Raw genomic sequence first — 16,509 nt, 5'->3', positions numbered from 1 at the left:
TTCTGACTTGTATTAAAATATATAAAAGAATAAGGGAGCATATTATATTTTATTGTGCTTTAAATGAGTAAATACATATTTTTGACAATGGGCAAAACCTAGGATAGTGGCATATTAAAAAAAAAAAGTAAAATCACAAAGTCATAAATTGATTTTTGTTGTAAATATGCCTGACAAGATTGTTACACTGAATGACATTTTAGTGGGCGTCTGCTGTAAATCAGGGAAATGTCTGATATGTATTTTTTACCCTAAAAAAACAAAAACAAATAAATTTCACAAATCAACAATTTAAAGCAGTATTACACTTATTGTTTTATACTTAAACCCTTTTTCATCTTTGACCCATACACTAGCTACTTGTTTTTAAGATTTGTTTTTTGTACATGACAAAGTAAAGCTCTAATGAAGCTAATTCATATCATTCAAGCAATCAATACTGACATTATTCAAAAACAGTCTGTCATGCAACGAGACTTTGATAAATAAATAAATGTGACAATAATGTAAGCTACATTTTGCCATTTTCTAAAATAAATGTAAGTCATGTTTGCGGGGGTCATGTTGCGAGGGGTTTCCATGGCATGTGCCTGCATGTGTTCTGAATGTTTTTAAGTGTTGTTTTCAGGATTTTTCTACAGTACTGTAAGTGGATACGAATATGTGTTATTATTGTCCCTACAGTAGATTTGGACTAAGCTTTTTGTCTATGTTATTTTAGTTTAAAAACGGAACATATCCTCTAATCTATATGACAGTATAGAAGCGCGTGCCTGGACTGCAGGTAACTTCCGGTCTGTGTTTGTTTATCGGTCTGGCTATTATCTAATAATAGAACTATTTATATTTTATTTAATATTATATTTAAATGTATGTTATTATTATTTTGATTTCTTATTTTATTGTATAATAATTGTATTAAATAAACGATTTGTTGAATTGTGTTGTCTGTTCATTTTATTAAATAAACAATTAGTTGAATGGGCCCTGTAGTTTTGACGCATTTAAACAAATCGTATGGTACATTGACATCTAGCGGTTCAATTTGGTATCGCAGTCTAAATTCAAAATATTGGAGACACTAGTTTAACCAAGTAATGCTCCTTCTCGGTTGTTTTCCTTGTTCTCAGAAATAATCTACTGGCATTCTAGTGTTTGTGGAAGTTAAGGGCAGTCCACGAAGTCGTGCACACGCAGTAACGTTTGTTTATGTTGTTGCTTTGAAAGTCTATACAGTAGCCTAGTGGTTTATTACTTCCCTCAAATACGACCCAAAACTGCAATTTTATTGTGTAAGCGTTATTTTATTATCGGGAATATTACAGTTTTTTTTTTTACAGCGTAGCGTTTACCAAATTGGCAGCCCATCTGGCATGTCACAGAAATGTTTCCAACCGCATAAGCATATTAAAGATTACATGCTGTTGTGTGACATGTTAATGACGTTAACTAAAATGTAATTAAAATGGTACAATATTTCATAAACATGTAGCCTAATATTAAGCTTAACATCTAAAACACAAACCAACACAACAGTGAAAGGTTATCCAGTTTCTTCAGGAATTGAAATCTTGGTGATTTCTACAATCAACATTTTTACAGCGAGTGACGACAGCAAATGAAACTTTAACGGATCAGAGTGTCTGGAGAAAATCAGCTACAGGCACATAAATGTCACATTTCAACCTGTATCCCTGCATTACAGTTTCACATATCTGTGGTATAAAGGAAATGTGTTTTATTTAGATATCTGGCCATACCGTACACATGTTGTTGACTCAACAAGAATCTCTTTTAATTGCTTCTCCACCCTAACATTAACTGACCTGAAAATGTGACATTACAGTAGAAGAAGGTTTGTTCTTCACCATGCTTAGCCAATACTTACCCACATCTTCATATCTTCAAGTGAAATGCTAGTTTGAGGAAAGATATTTTCTGCATAAACATCTCGCGGTGAACTTTAATAAAGCCATTCGTTGAAAAGTAATCCACAATTATCGGGATTATGACGACACTCATTCATTATACAATCCCAGTGGGTGACTAGTTTAATATTCACTCACAATCCCTATTTAACAACGTCTATTCAATCCCAAGCTTAACACAAATGAACGCTGTGATTTCAATGAACTCATTTGAGGAACATTTAATTACCAGCGATGGAAAAATGAAATGTTTCTCCATAGGTTTCTCCAACTGTTGTAGCTATTGTAATAGAATAAAGGAGACATAAAAGCTATTACATGGTTGCTGTTTCACCACGGCATCTCTCCGTGTGCTTTTTTATGAAGGGAATTAAAAAAAAAGGATATTACCATATTGAGCTTCAACTCATGGAAACAAAGTGCAGTAATTGAGCAGAAGCGTTCCGCTTTTTAGACTTCATGTTCTCCTTTCACCATCTGGACTTTAATGTGCTCTAAATTTCTCTCCAGACATGTTTATCATTACATATCCACATCTCTCTCTCTCTCTCTCCATGAAGACTTCACTACGCATCCGTTTATTATACATAGACCGGAGGAGGGCTGAACGACTGACTGTACACTCGTGTATGAGTTTGTGTATGTGAATTGGTCTCTGTTGTGCATTGATTTGAAACCGGTTCTTACCTGGTACGATTTCATTTCCATTTACAGTAGAGAATATTAATCATTCATAATTATTGCTTTTTATTATTATTTATATATTTTTTGATGTTGGTTGCCAAGGGTATTGACATTTTCAACATTATCATAGCACACTAAGTTGTGAGACTCAATTTAAAGTATAACTCAATATATTCCCTTATAGAGAAAAAACAGAAACGTTTTAAAATTGGCCGTAAAATCTGCTTCACTCTTCACACTTGAATATAAACCCACATTGGCACATCAGACGTATCATTTTGTTTACTTAACTCATTGTGTTAACTGTGACCCACTCCTATAAAACTCCTCAGTGTTAGCGTGAGAAAGAGAGAGTGCAGATGATTCATTCGGTAGAGATGGGAAGCAACGTTCCCGCTCCGTTATTTATGTGTAGCGTATCGCCACGGAGACGCTCATTAATAAGCATCTCCCACCTGAGCTATTAGAGAGCAGGAGAGAGGCGAGATCTTATGCTCTGACCCCGGTCACCGATGCATCGCCACGTCAACAAGACACCTCACACACTGCATCATCACACGGTCCCCATAAATCCACTCTCATAGTCTTCTGCTAATGAGTCTGAACCGAGAGGCGACGCTGACAGCGCCAATCATGACTGGGTCATCGTGGGTAGAACTGGGCTGAGATGCCGGGAAGAACAGATTCCAGAACTGTTTCAGGATTTGCATCAGGAGCACTAACTGACTGTATTCCTTTCTCGTTTGTGTGTGTTTAAGTTTCCTAAAGAATTAAGTTCTGAGAAAATTCTTAAAAATGAAAAAAAAAACATGAATTAAAATACAGCTCAAACCCACATTAAGTCTCATGCTAAAAAGGAACTCTAAGCAATATCATTTTACACTTGAAGAGCTTCCAAGATGTATTATTAAGAGCGAGCAGGCCTCGGACAGCTCACATTACAAAACTCTTTATTGCTGTCGAAAAAGGCCGGGGGAAAAGGTGGCAGGAAAACTAGGCATTTCACAGATGGCAGATGCCCAAGTTGATCTCACAAAGCCTGTGTTTGACTCATGCCCAGCTCATGTGCAGGGTGACCCGACCCAAACACAATAGACCATTATGAGGCAGCGCTGCAGGAGAGAGCCAGATAGACCCGATCCATTCAAACCGTAGAACACGGTGAGTTCCAGGCAGGCTTACACACACACGCAGCAACACTCGCGATAACTTGCCAAACATTGCAAACAGATTTAATGATAAACTTCTACTGTTTCTCTTTAAAATGATTTTGCTTACATCTTTCTAGTACATTTACATATAAAGGCGTGTGTGTTTTTGTGTTTACATATAAAGGCGTGTGTTTAGACAATTATTAGTTCATACTCACTAATTATGAGTTTCAGTAGGCTATATAACAATCGCAAAGTTTATATAAAGAGTTTGGTTCCAAAACGCGAAAAAACGCTATTTAAAAAAAAGAGTTTCCGGCAAAATCAGTATTATATCAGGTCGGTATTGAGAAGTCACTTTTTAATTTTACGCAAAATGCGATATCCGCCGTGTTATTCTGTCATGTTTTCTCGCTTTCTTTCCAAACCGCAATATACGCCAGTCTCACTTCTCTGCAGAATGCGATAAATCCGCTCAACCAATCACAGCACACCATTCCACGCATTGTAAACAGTAAGGGGCTGTGTCCACCGAGGCGCATTTACGCTGCTGAAAACGGCAGGAGCTCGGTTGAAAACGCCCGCTGCAGGCGCAGCGTTCTGCCCAAAGTTGAGTATTTTTCAACTCTGGGCGCCCGGTCGAACGCCGGCGCTGATCGTGGGAAAAACGAATAGCACCAGCGCAGAGCGTGGAAAAAACCTGTCAGCTGATGGCTTTTTTTTAAAAAGCGCGGCGTTTCCATAGGAAACAATTGAAAAAACACGCCGGCCGCAGGCGTAAACGCCTCGGTGGACACAGCCTCTAATGGCGGCGCTCTGAATACGGTCGGCTCCTAGTTTCCCGGATCTACTTTGTACTTTGTGTTCAACAAACAAACAAAAAAATGAATCATTTTGACGGAATTGATTAACCTGTGCTGGTTTCTGCAGTGGGGAAGAAACGTAAACCATCGAAATCGAATCATTTACAAGGGGAGATTAAGAAGATGAGGCACTAATTTATAGCGTTACAAAGTTGACCCGTTGAATTCATTTTAGGAGCGATAACTGATTGAATGCATTTTTAGTCCAGTGCTTGTATTGCGTTCAGAGGCTGTTGTGTATTTGTTGTGTATTTTCAACAGTTTCAATATGAAAAATAACTTTTATATTGATTCAATGGATTTATGGCATTTTTTTATGTTACTAGAACCTAAAGATGCTATGTGAAACTTTGAAACAGAAAATAGTGGTTTTCATCTTGCCACTTTCTTTGTAAAGAAAACACATTTTACTCAAATTAATCAAAATGGATTTATAGCGTTTTGTAACCATACTCTTCATATAATCAGTTGTTTTATTGAAACTCCCTAAAGCACAGAGATATGTATTGAATCTAAAGTCAAAAGTTACTCCGTTGGACCAGAAAGTTTAGATGATTTGATTTTACATTTATTCATTTAGTAGACACTTTTGTCCAAAGAAACAAATGAGGGAGCATTTAAAGTGATAGTTCACCCAAAAATTCTGTCATCATTTACTCACTTTCTTGTCATTTCAAACCTGTATGACTTTCTTTCTTCTGCAGAACACAGAAGAAGATATTTTGAAGAAAGCTGGTAACCGAACAGCACTGGAACCCATTCACTTCTATTGTATGGACACAAAACCAATGCAAGTGAATGGGGTCCAGTTACCAACATTTTTCTAAATATCTTTTTTTGTGTTCTGCAGAAGAAAAAGTAATAAAGGTTTGAAATAACAATAGGAATAATGACAGGATTTTTATTTTTGGGTGAACGATTACTATAACATTTCGTCCTAAGAGCCAACAATAAGCATACGGCACACGTTTTCTGTGTGCAGGTAGTTAGTATTTTGTTAATGCTTTATTTTCTTTAAATATATTAAACAAAATAATTTGTTTTATTACTGCAATTACTATATTCAGAAATGAATAATCTCATCTAAAATATAAACTTCATTCTATACTCTCCATTAACTATTTACACTGTAAAAAATTATTCATTTGCACATTACTTAATTTCTTGTTATAAATGTTACAAAATGTATTGAGATTGCGGTTTGCTTAACAATTAACATAATGAGTAAACACAGCAAGTAATTTTTAGTAAAGTCGCACGAATCTGGTTATTAGTCAATTTGACAAAAAATGTTAAGATCTGGTTAGATCATGTGACACAGAACTTGACTGGCTTTCAAGAGCGCTGGCGGCCATTTTCTGAAAATCATCTCCTCAGACGATAAAGGTGGGTAAACTAAACTTGTTTTATATGTATGAATACATGTTTCTTAGTGTTTTAATGTGAAATAAGTTTAATTGTGGTGGTGCACGTTTCTTAGCGTTTTAAATAAGCTCCTAGATATCAAATGTACATAAACATAATGTGCGTTGGACGCTTCAACTTTTGTGAGAAGAAATTTTATTTACGTTTTATGGTAAACAATCACGATTGCCTACTTTTATGACGGCATGAAAACACGTTGCAGAGGTGGGTAGTAACGCGCTACATTTACTTCGTTACATTTAGCCTACTTGAGTAACATTTTGGAAAATATGTACTTTTTAAGTAAAATTGTGTGTACTTGTGTGTAAGAGTATAAGTGTGTACTTTTACTCTTACTTGAGTAAATTTCTAATAGAAAATATGTACTTTTTAAGTAAAATTGTGTGTACTTGTGTGTAAGAGTAAAAGTGTGTACTTTTACTCTTACTTGAGTAAATTTCTAATAGAAAATCTGTACTTTTACTCCGTTACATAACTTACATTGCGTGACGTTCCTTCATTCCTTCATTTTAAAATATGCTTTTTAAAACTCGTTGTTTATTTCAAGGTTGTCGTCTCTTTTTACGGGCATTCCTGAGTGATCGATTCTTTTGAGTCGATTCTTTTGAAAGCATTAATTGAACAATGGGCAAAACCATTTGAATAGGCTAATGAATCAGTTCAAATGATTTGTTCAGTTCGCAGCACGATCTGAATCATCTGAAGCAGGATTACTCACTCCTCGTAGCGCGAAACTTAAGAACACGCAGAACACAAAGAGCGTTGGATGAAGTGGATATTAATCTATATCTATACAATCAAAACTGCAAATGTGTCATATTGTTTGCCAGCAATGATAAATGCCCGCCATATGCGCGCACCCGCGCGACCTGTTCGTCAGACACAGCAACATGCGCGTTACCTGTCAGACACAGAGACGTGGGCTTGCAGAAATATACATTTGAAGAACAGAAGGAAGAAAACTTGTTGATGGGCGTGTGGTTCACTGTTTACTGTTTGTTTACAAGTAAGAGCGTTTCACAACACACACGTGGCACAACACGAGAAAAAATGAGCTTTGTTCAAAAGTGTGTATTTCATTTAAGAGAGCACTGCAGATGTTCTAGATCATCTTAGGAAATGCTCTGAGTTTAGTTCATGCTTTAGTTTGACATGGTCTATTATTCTAAATAAGTTGTGTAAACTACATTGACATCAGGACTAGATGAAATTTACAGAAATGCTTGTGTCTTCTGTGTTTGTCTATTCTTTAGTCTCTCTAGTATATTGCAAAGATATCTGCTTATGATAATTAAAAATATTGATTAAAATGTAATATTAAAATATTGGCGTTAATATTAATTTATGTAGTAGGCCTATATAATCAGATACAAAGTAACTAAGTAACTAGCTACTTGAGTAGTTTTTTCATTGCATACTTTTTTACTTTTACTCAAGTAATTTTTAAAATAGTGACTTTTACTTTTACTTGAGTAACAATTTCTCTAGTTACCTGTACTTTTACTTGAGTAAAGATTTTGGCTACTCTACCCACCTCTGACACGTTGATAGTTATATTCGCCGTCCAGCTCCTTGAGCTTTTTAGTTTCAATTTGAAACAACGCGCCACATTAACAAAGTTTTTAAGTGAGTTAAGTGTGCTCAAAAGAGAGCGAAGCCGCCATTGCTTTATTTCATACCGTTCATATACTGCGTGCGAGCGCTGCAATGCAACGCGACAAACGCCTTGTAGTTAATGGTTTCTGTTATCTTTTGTCGCATTGCGGACAGGGTGTGACCGTTTGCCGTTAGCTTGTAGTGCGGACTAGCGCAGGGTGGAACAGCGCGATAGAGGAGAATTGTGTTGGCTAACGCTAGTGATTATTTAAATGTTTTATTGTAGTACTTAAGGCAATATTGTGAAGTTCTGGTAAAGTTCCGTTATGTGACTTTAATAGGCCTATCTTTGTTTTATATTTAGTAAAGCCAATTCCTGAACGAATGTTAAAGAAAATCTTGGGACACCTGACTTTCATTGTGAGGAACTTATACAGAACAATTTATTGTCACATTTAGGCATAATAATCGCACTACCCATTATTAAAACACACAAAACTGGGATTAATTGTAATTATTTATTTTAATTTACTGACAGCACTACCATGCCGGACAGGATTACCGAGTAGCAATGTAAGGCACATTCCCTGAGGGCATCCCAGCAAGCCTTCATATTTGTTTTATGGTCATGTACAGTGTAAACCATAAAGGCCCTTGCCTTAAAGCAAGACTCAAATGACAATGGACTACTTGCACGTAGCCTCGTGATGTACTTCCGACATGAAATCGTATCTCACTGGGTTCCGGTTATATGTATTCACTATGGGCAGTTGCTCCCTGTGAAACCTAAACGGTTAAAAATAAGATTTTTACGTACATCGTACGTTTTACGTACGTTTACATACATCACCAGCGAAATAAGAATAAATATTCTAAATATCACTACTGTAGGTACATAATCTTTAAAAGATCTTTAAAAGAACGATAGTGTTTCACTTTTTCCTCCTCACACACAGCTCCGTTGCAGACATTTAACCACCAAACTAACCAGTGAAGACTAACAGGGAATCATAGCAGCACGGTTTGGATTAAACAACTACAGACTTCAAATACTGCAGTGTTTCATGCATGAGAGAGCACGGACATGAGGAACACACTCAACACGTTATTATTAAATGTTTGGATCACTATGTTATGCTATCCATAAGCAAATGCATATAAAATATAACTTTAAGGATAAATGCCACTAAAATTTGCGCAGTTAATGTATTTATTTGGCATTACATCTTCTCTATCTGCACATTACTATTTTAAAATACTCCGATTTTGAATAATTTGACTTGTCTGGACGTTGTAAAGATGTTTTTCTTTATCATGGCGAGGATAATGTCATCATCCACCACTTTTATCTCATATGGACGCCCGGGATTGTTTTTGTTGCTGAGCTCAGCGGTGTGTTGTTTTTTTCTTAGAATGTACCAAATTGTTGATTTGGCCGCTCTTAATGTTCCCGGCATCTTTCTGATGAATTTGTTGTGTTTTTGAAATCTAACGGTCTGTTTCACTTGCACGGAGATCTCCCTGAACCCCATGATGTGGGTTCACAGCAACAGCTTCCAAATGCAACCACCACACATAGAATCAACTCCAGACCTTTAACATGCTTCATTTATTAAGAAATGATTTAAGGAGAAGCCCATACCTGTGAATAAAACAGCTTTGATTCAACTGTCCAATTACTTTTGGTCCCTTGAAAAAGGGGGGCGCTTCATATTAAAGAGCTGTAATTCCTAAATCCTTCAGCTAATCTGGATGTGAATACACTCTAAATAAAGCTGAGAGTGTGCACTTTAAGACAATGTCCATTATAAAACTGTAACTGGAATATATTTTGATACACAGCTAAAATAACAAAAAATGTGCTTCTGTCCAAATATTTATGGACCTAACCGTAAGCTATGAATGAGACTAAACCATTAGAAAACACTGTTTAGGAAAGCGATGGACTGCTGCAGGGTGCATACAACGGCTTTATTATTCAGCAGATGAGTATACGTTTATAAAACATATTAGGAGGTGAACTTCTGATAATTTAAGATCTGTCATAAAAACCCACATTAAAGCATGTTAATAACATCACAAACAGGATTTTTTTGTTTTGAATTAAGTGACGGCCCTAAATATTGAAATAATCTACCATGGTCTCCGCATGTAGATACACTTAACACTGTTACCGGAAATGACTGAGCAGCATCGAGGAGAGCACGGAAGACTACGTGCAAGTAGTCCATAACTCATTACTCATGCATCAAAATGCCACCCTGGGGGAGTGGGGCTGGTGAGGGGTGGTTCCCCCCTAAAACATAGGCCCATTATTGTCCATCATTGTTTATGCTGCTCAGATGTAAACTACCAAATAATTTCACAAATGCAAGTTACAGTAGTTGTGTCGCTGGGGGTGATGTTTGGCCCTCAGGGTCTGCGCATACTTCAATGGTACCCTCAGAAAGAGAAAGAGTTCCTCAAACACACTAAAGCCAGAATTGTCCGGGCATAAACCTGCTGAAACCAGAAGGCTGTGAAAGAAACAAGCTTGTGTAATAAAGAGCAGGCTAGAATAGCATTTGGCAGCTGCTGCTGTGGCATTACATTAATGTTCCTGAAACATTACGACGGATTTTTTGCACACTAGGCGTGAGAGACCCTGTTTGGCGCGTTGCCACCAAGTGCATTTGAAAATGAGACTAATGCTGGGTTCACACCAACTCGAACAATCGCGTTCCACGCTCTTTATTACTCATGGGAAAAGTTTGTTATTCTCGCGTGAGTGATGCGAGCTGACAAATATTTTCAACTTGCGTGGAAGAGGAGATTGACACGCATTCGCATCGCCTGCCGCGAGTTCGCATCTATTCGCATCTTGGCACTGATTTAATTACGCTTAATTCGCGTTTGGTGTGAACCCACAGCATAAGCCCACAGGGAAAGGGCTGTCACACTGCGTGTGTGTGTGTGCTTGAGGAAGAGAAAAACACATTGATAGACAAATCTGAAGTACAAAAAAGAGAATTCCCACAGATGACTGACAATCAAATAAAATAACAGTGTTCTAGTTCAAGCAAGCTGAACGCCACACACAGACACGCCTTCCTCAGATCAAACACACACACACAAGTGCAGATGGTTTAGACATAGGTTTTAATGTCTGAACACGAATGACTGATGTTTGGGTCCCGTCCAAGATCGGCGTGTGGGTGTGTGTGTGAACCACAGAATCCCTGAAGGCGAACCATGTGGAGGTCTTGGGTTACGGCATTCATGCATCTGCCGGCTGAATCCTCTGCCGAGTTTTTGTTTGTAAAATGTATGTGTTATGGCAGCTACTTAAGTTTTGTAGCTCCTCTTACACCTCTGCTCCCGATTGGCCGGAGAAGTCTGGACCAGCTCCAGGATGGACACTGAGATATGACTCAGGGAAATGGCGGTGATCCCAAAAGATGCCAGAAATGGGGGGACGGGCTAGAGAAAGATAACTGAGAGGATGAGAAGGCGTGTCTTTCAGATAAGTAACAACAGAGCAATTATATATTTTGACAAGGCGATAAAGTATTCGGTTACAAACTGTCATCATTAATTCAGCTGATTATTGGTTATTGTTGACTGCAAAATATGTTTAAATGGTTTTGTTTTATCAGTATGTTTTATTTATTTGTTTTTATTTCTTCCAAGCAATTTAAAGAGAAAAACTAAAGTGTTCCTAAATGAAACAAAACTGAGAAAGATACGAAAGAGCAACCTGGCTAATCTGGTTAGTTGTGACTAGCTTTTCACCATCAAGGTAATGACACATTAATTCATTTGAACAATAAATGACACAAAGCAATTCTTGATCAGCTTACACACCTCTAAAAACCTCATCCATGTCATTCACATAAAGGCTGTGGCAACTGACGTATGGCCAACCTCAGCGTGCGGCCATGAGACGGCCATCTATCATCTGCTAACATGCTAAACTGCGGGCAAACACATGAACAGGGGAGATATACAATCCAGAAATGCATTTGTGTCAGCCTTCAAATACTCCCCTATCGGCCATCTGAGCAGTCATTTAAAACGTGGACAGGAATGCGAACAACAATGGCAACAATATGAGATATGAATCATATCACACAGCGGGGTGTAAACATACACCAAGGCATTATTTATGGATCATATAAGACATGCAGAGATGATTTAGGGTCTTTTCAGCGTGGTGGGCTTGCATAATTGGAGATAAATGCATGTATAAATTGCTCTGGGTACATTTATATTTGAATCAGGTTACCAAGACCAGTGTGGGGTGTGTATATTTACCTGTGTTTTGTCTTTACTGGAACAATATCAATGTCAAACATACTGTAGTACTATAACCCTAACTCTAAAACACTCTCCTCTAAAGTGTGGCCAAGGCTTCAACCTCAGTTTAAACTCAAACCTTAAAATCTGATTGATTGAAAGAAATGTTGTTTCAGGATCAAGGTCTTGGTAAAATGATTGTGGCGCTTCAAAAGACCGTCCAAAAGTAATAATTCTTAAGAGGTGCTTGCTGAAGATCTTCCACGAATCGTCCACTCAATAACCCAAGCACCACCAAATATTGACATCTGACCCGGTGAAAACCTTTGGTAAAAACTTTGCATGGAATTACCCATACGCTGCTAATGCAATGATCTACCAGTTGAGCTCCATGAACACTTTTGATTCCTCTCCGTAAGTATCTCCCGGGTCAGACAGAGTTTCTCAGAGAAGGGGCATCTCTGGTATAAGGTCACTGAATCGTGCAGTGCTGTAGGGATGTTGAAATGATGAACAGGTTGGTTAAAGCGGTTGACTGTTTGATGATGGTAATATTGAGCAGCAAAATGAGATCCTTGTCAAATGTGGTTTTAAAGAAGAGTCAAGGAGCGGTAGTGGCTTTGGAAAGCAGTTTGTCTCTGAGGTAAATAGCTGTTTTGGCATGTTGTGTCTGCTCGGATAGGTGCAGGGATTATTCTAGAAGATCAACCATATGCCCGGTTTATTCGTCATTTCTCTTTTCAGGCGCCTAAATCCCAATTCTGGATAAATAAACATTAAGTATAAATCAGTCATAACATTTTTAATGCTTGTAGAGTTTTTCACATGGCTTAGTTGGAGATACTCTTCACTCGGTTAAAGTCAGAACCGTTGTCTTGGAGTTTGCGACATTAGATCCTTTCAGCCCATCCACTTTCTGTCCTGTCTCCAAATGGTGAGACCACATAAGTACACTTTATAATATTCACAACAACATTAGAGAGTAAGTCTAATGTTGGTCCGACCTAGTCTACTTACAGTATTTGACTTCTTTTGTCCTTTTCTCTGTTCTTTTAATATTTTCCAGGAAAAGAACAGCTTGGAAGGGCTGGTTGACCAAAGCTGGTTGAAATAGTTAAGAAGACTGATGGGTAGATCAGCATCCCTTTCTGGAGCCCCAACCCATGCTGGTCACCAGGCATACTGGTGTTTTTAGCAGTAGTCTTTCAATAAAAATTGCAAAAAAGCCCAGAAAACCAACCACTCTGACTGTGAGCTGCTGTTATCCCAATGTTTGGAAACTGGGATACGTGTACAAATGTGCCGAGAGATAGAACAGGAGTCATAAGTCGGATGTAACAACTGTTTGGGGAGGATATTTTGTTCAGCAGGATATTTATCAGCATCAGTGGGGGTATCCGATGCTCTTCGTGGCCGTCCGACATCTCAGGGGGAGACAGACAGAGAGGAAGAGAGAGGGGGGCAAAGAAAAAGAGGAAGAGAGAGATCGTGGCCCAATTACTGCTGATAACTAATCGATACGCTGCTTATTTCTGGAGCAGGAAGTAAAAGAGTGGACCCCTGAGACATGGAGTTCAAATTACTCCTCTGTCAATGAGGGATGCTATAAACATGGACAGAATGGAGATATTTGGTATAAATCTCAGTGGAGGCCGTTTTAGGCAGTAGCTTATACATTTTTGGGAAAGCTGTTTTTTTTAATAATTGTGTTTCATATGTGGCACAGGTTCCTAGTTGCTCCTCGCAAGGAATCAGTTTGGTTAGCATATTCTGTAAGTCAGATGTGTAATGTACAGATGCACGTATTACATGTACTTACTATAGGGTTATATAAAACGAAGCGTTACACAAAAACATAGACAGACATAGACTATGAAGCCCGGACGGGCCGGAACAATCTCAGATGGAATGCAATCGCGGACGAGCAGGAAAACCCGGAATGCAATGAACCTTTTTCACAAGCCTGTGAGGACATGCTTCAACAGTCATCAGGATCGTAAATCCTCCAAAGTTTTTTTGTAAAAAAATATATATGTACCTTTTAGTGCTGGGCAACGATTATTATTTCTAATCGCATGATTTTTCTGTGATTAATCACGTTGTTAAGATTAAAATTCAATAATGTTAATTTAATAATAGTTTATTGTGCACTTTTATTTTAAAAGTACTGCAACATGAACAAACGTGCAATAATATTTAGTTTGCAAACACTTTAAACAAATAATGTGCATTTTTACAACAGTATTTCCTTTACATTGTAGCTAAAAATTGTAACTTCAAATATTTATTGTAAATCTCAACTCAAACAAACCCAACTATGATGACTTCCGCTTCACGAATGCGGAAGCGAGAAAAGAGTCCACCGCACGTGGACGGAACTGACGGGCCGCTTGGCAAAGAAGTCTTTTTTGTCCTAGCCCAGCCCTGGAGGACAATATTTATTTTATCTGTGGTCTGCAAAATAGATGCATGTGGTGACACATCACATATTTGTAAAATCAGGGTTGTTGATTCCAACTAAACTTCCACTAAACTAAGTTCTACTGAATTTTTGCAGGATGTTGGAAGTTTCAACCCCAGAGAGTTCTGAAAATGCACATGTAAATGCTAAATAATGGAGTGCTAAGCAAAAATGTGTTTTTTTATCTAGCTCAAATCTGTAGGTGTATATAAACAGTCCACACTGAAGGCTTTGGCAGAAGAGAAAAACATGTGCTGTAGAAACTCTGTATAAGGCAGAGCCGTTTTGCAGTTGAATAGTGTGCATGTTACTGAGACTACGGTGAGCAGGTTGATGGTTGAAGGATTTGTGTCCCATACTGAACTCAAACTATTCGTCCTCATTTCCCCTGACAGGTCATTCCAGAGCCGGATTGAGCTGGAAGTGTTTGCTTTCATGAAGAAATATGGTGGTCACTTCTCCACACGCATGCACACACAGAACTAAAGCTTTCGCTTCTGAACACAGCTACAGAAAATCCATTTTGGTTTATTATTTTTTAAATATTATAACACAAGCAATGGTATTCATGAAATGTTTTTTTCCAAAGAGCATTTTTATTCATTCTTGTAAAGTCGCCTTAATTTGAAAACATCAGCTAGGAATGGGAACGTTAAGGTAAAATGAAAAGATTTGCACTAATCTCTGACCGACTACATTAAGCTCAATTGGCTGTGTGGTAAAAACGCATTCAGAATCCAAAATTATTCACAGCAGTGATATTAAAAACCACCCTGCCAAAACCAGTTCGCCTGGCTTTTCAGCTCCGCACACAGCCGTTTACTTGCCTCAATAAAGCCAGCATGGGACAGCTTTCAGGGCTTGACATTAAGCATTGTCATGTGGTTGTCCGAGTACAAAAATTACTTGTCCAAAGATAAAAAATGATATTTCATTTGAAGTGTCAATATAATTGTTTCGGATTCTGATTGGTCAAGTTTGCTTTAAGCATTTTAACTAGTGTCCGCTTTGGCCGCCTGAATTTGGTTATACTCTCCGTGACTGCTATAAAACAAAGGCAAGCAGTAATTATTAATTGTATTAAGGCTGCAAGTTAACTTTTTTGCTAATAGCACTGGTGCTAGAGAGGTTTAAAGTTTTGTAGCACAGGCCAAAGAGTTGTAGCACAAGTATAAATTGTCTGTTGTCATCATTAAAAAAATATGCAAGTGCAGTTCATCATTAATAGGCAGGTAACTGACAAATGGCATTAATATTACATACGGATGGACAAATTAGGGCCATATCATTTTTAGTTTACCTAAATTTGTTTTATTTTTTTCTAAGTTCTGTGTTTTTCATTTTTTCTATACAATAGTGGTATATTTTTCCACATAAATTACTGTAGTACACTATAGTATTTATTTACTATAGTAAACTGTAGTAAAATTCTTAGATACTATAGTGTTTTTGAACTTTACTATAGTATACAGTGTTTATCAATTTACTACAAGGGCACTACAATTTTCTATAGCAAATACTATAGTACACTACACTACAGAGTGTTCAAGTTAACAGGACTTTTATTTTGACGGGTCTTCGGGAAGGCACTTGAGTTTTAGTCTGTGTTTGCCGATAGCTTCACTCAAACAGTAAAACACTCGTAAAATCAACTCTCAGAGCACTTCTGGAGATGAAGTTCATGTGTTCATATCGTCATACAGTGCAGACGCAGATAAATCCTCGACCATCACTCGTGTAGTATGTTAAACTGTGCACCTCATTCAGTCAGACATGCAGAACAGCCAGATGACATATTTAAATAACAAGATTCCGCATCTAGTTACATGGACTCAGTGCAGTGCGCCATTGATTAATCTCACACACAAACAATCACAACGACAAATGCACTTCACACAAACACGCAGCTCTGTGTAATGCACCTATTCTTGTTATTTTACATATTATGTTGCACTGTACAGCCCTGAGTTTTAATATTTTTTTCAAGCTGCTTGTCGGGTCGGGCAAGTAAAATTCTCTCTCACTTGCCCATACAAAACATTCCCTTGTCCCGGATAAGCAGACACGCGTTAATGTCGAGCCCTGGCTTTGGAAAAACTGACGTCTATGAATCCATATTTTTCATG

This window comes from Triplophysa rosa, linkage group LG3, assembly GCF_024868665.1.
Source record: "Triplophysa rosa linkage group LG3, Trosa_1v2, whole genome shotgun sequence".
Classification (NCBI taxonomy): Eukaryota; Metazoa; Chordata; class Actinopteri; order Cypriniformes; family Nemacheilidae; genus Triplophysa; species Triplophysa rosa.
This window is presented reverse-complemented; position numbering follows the sequence as displayed.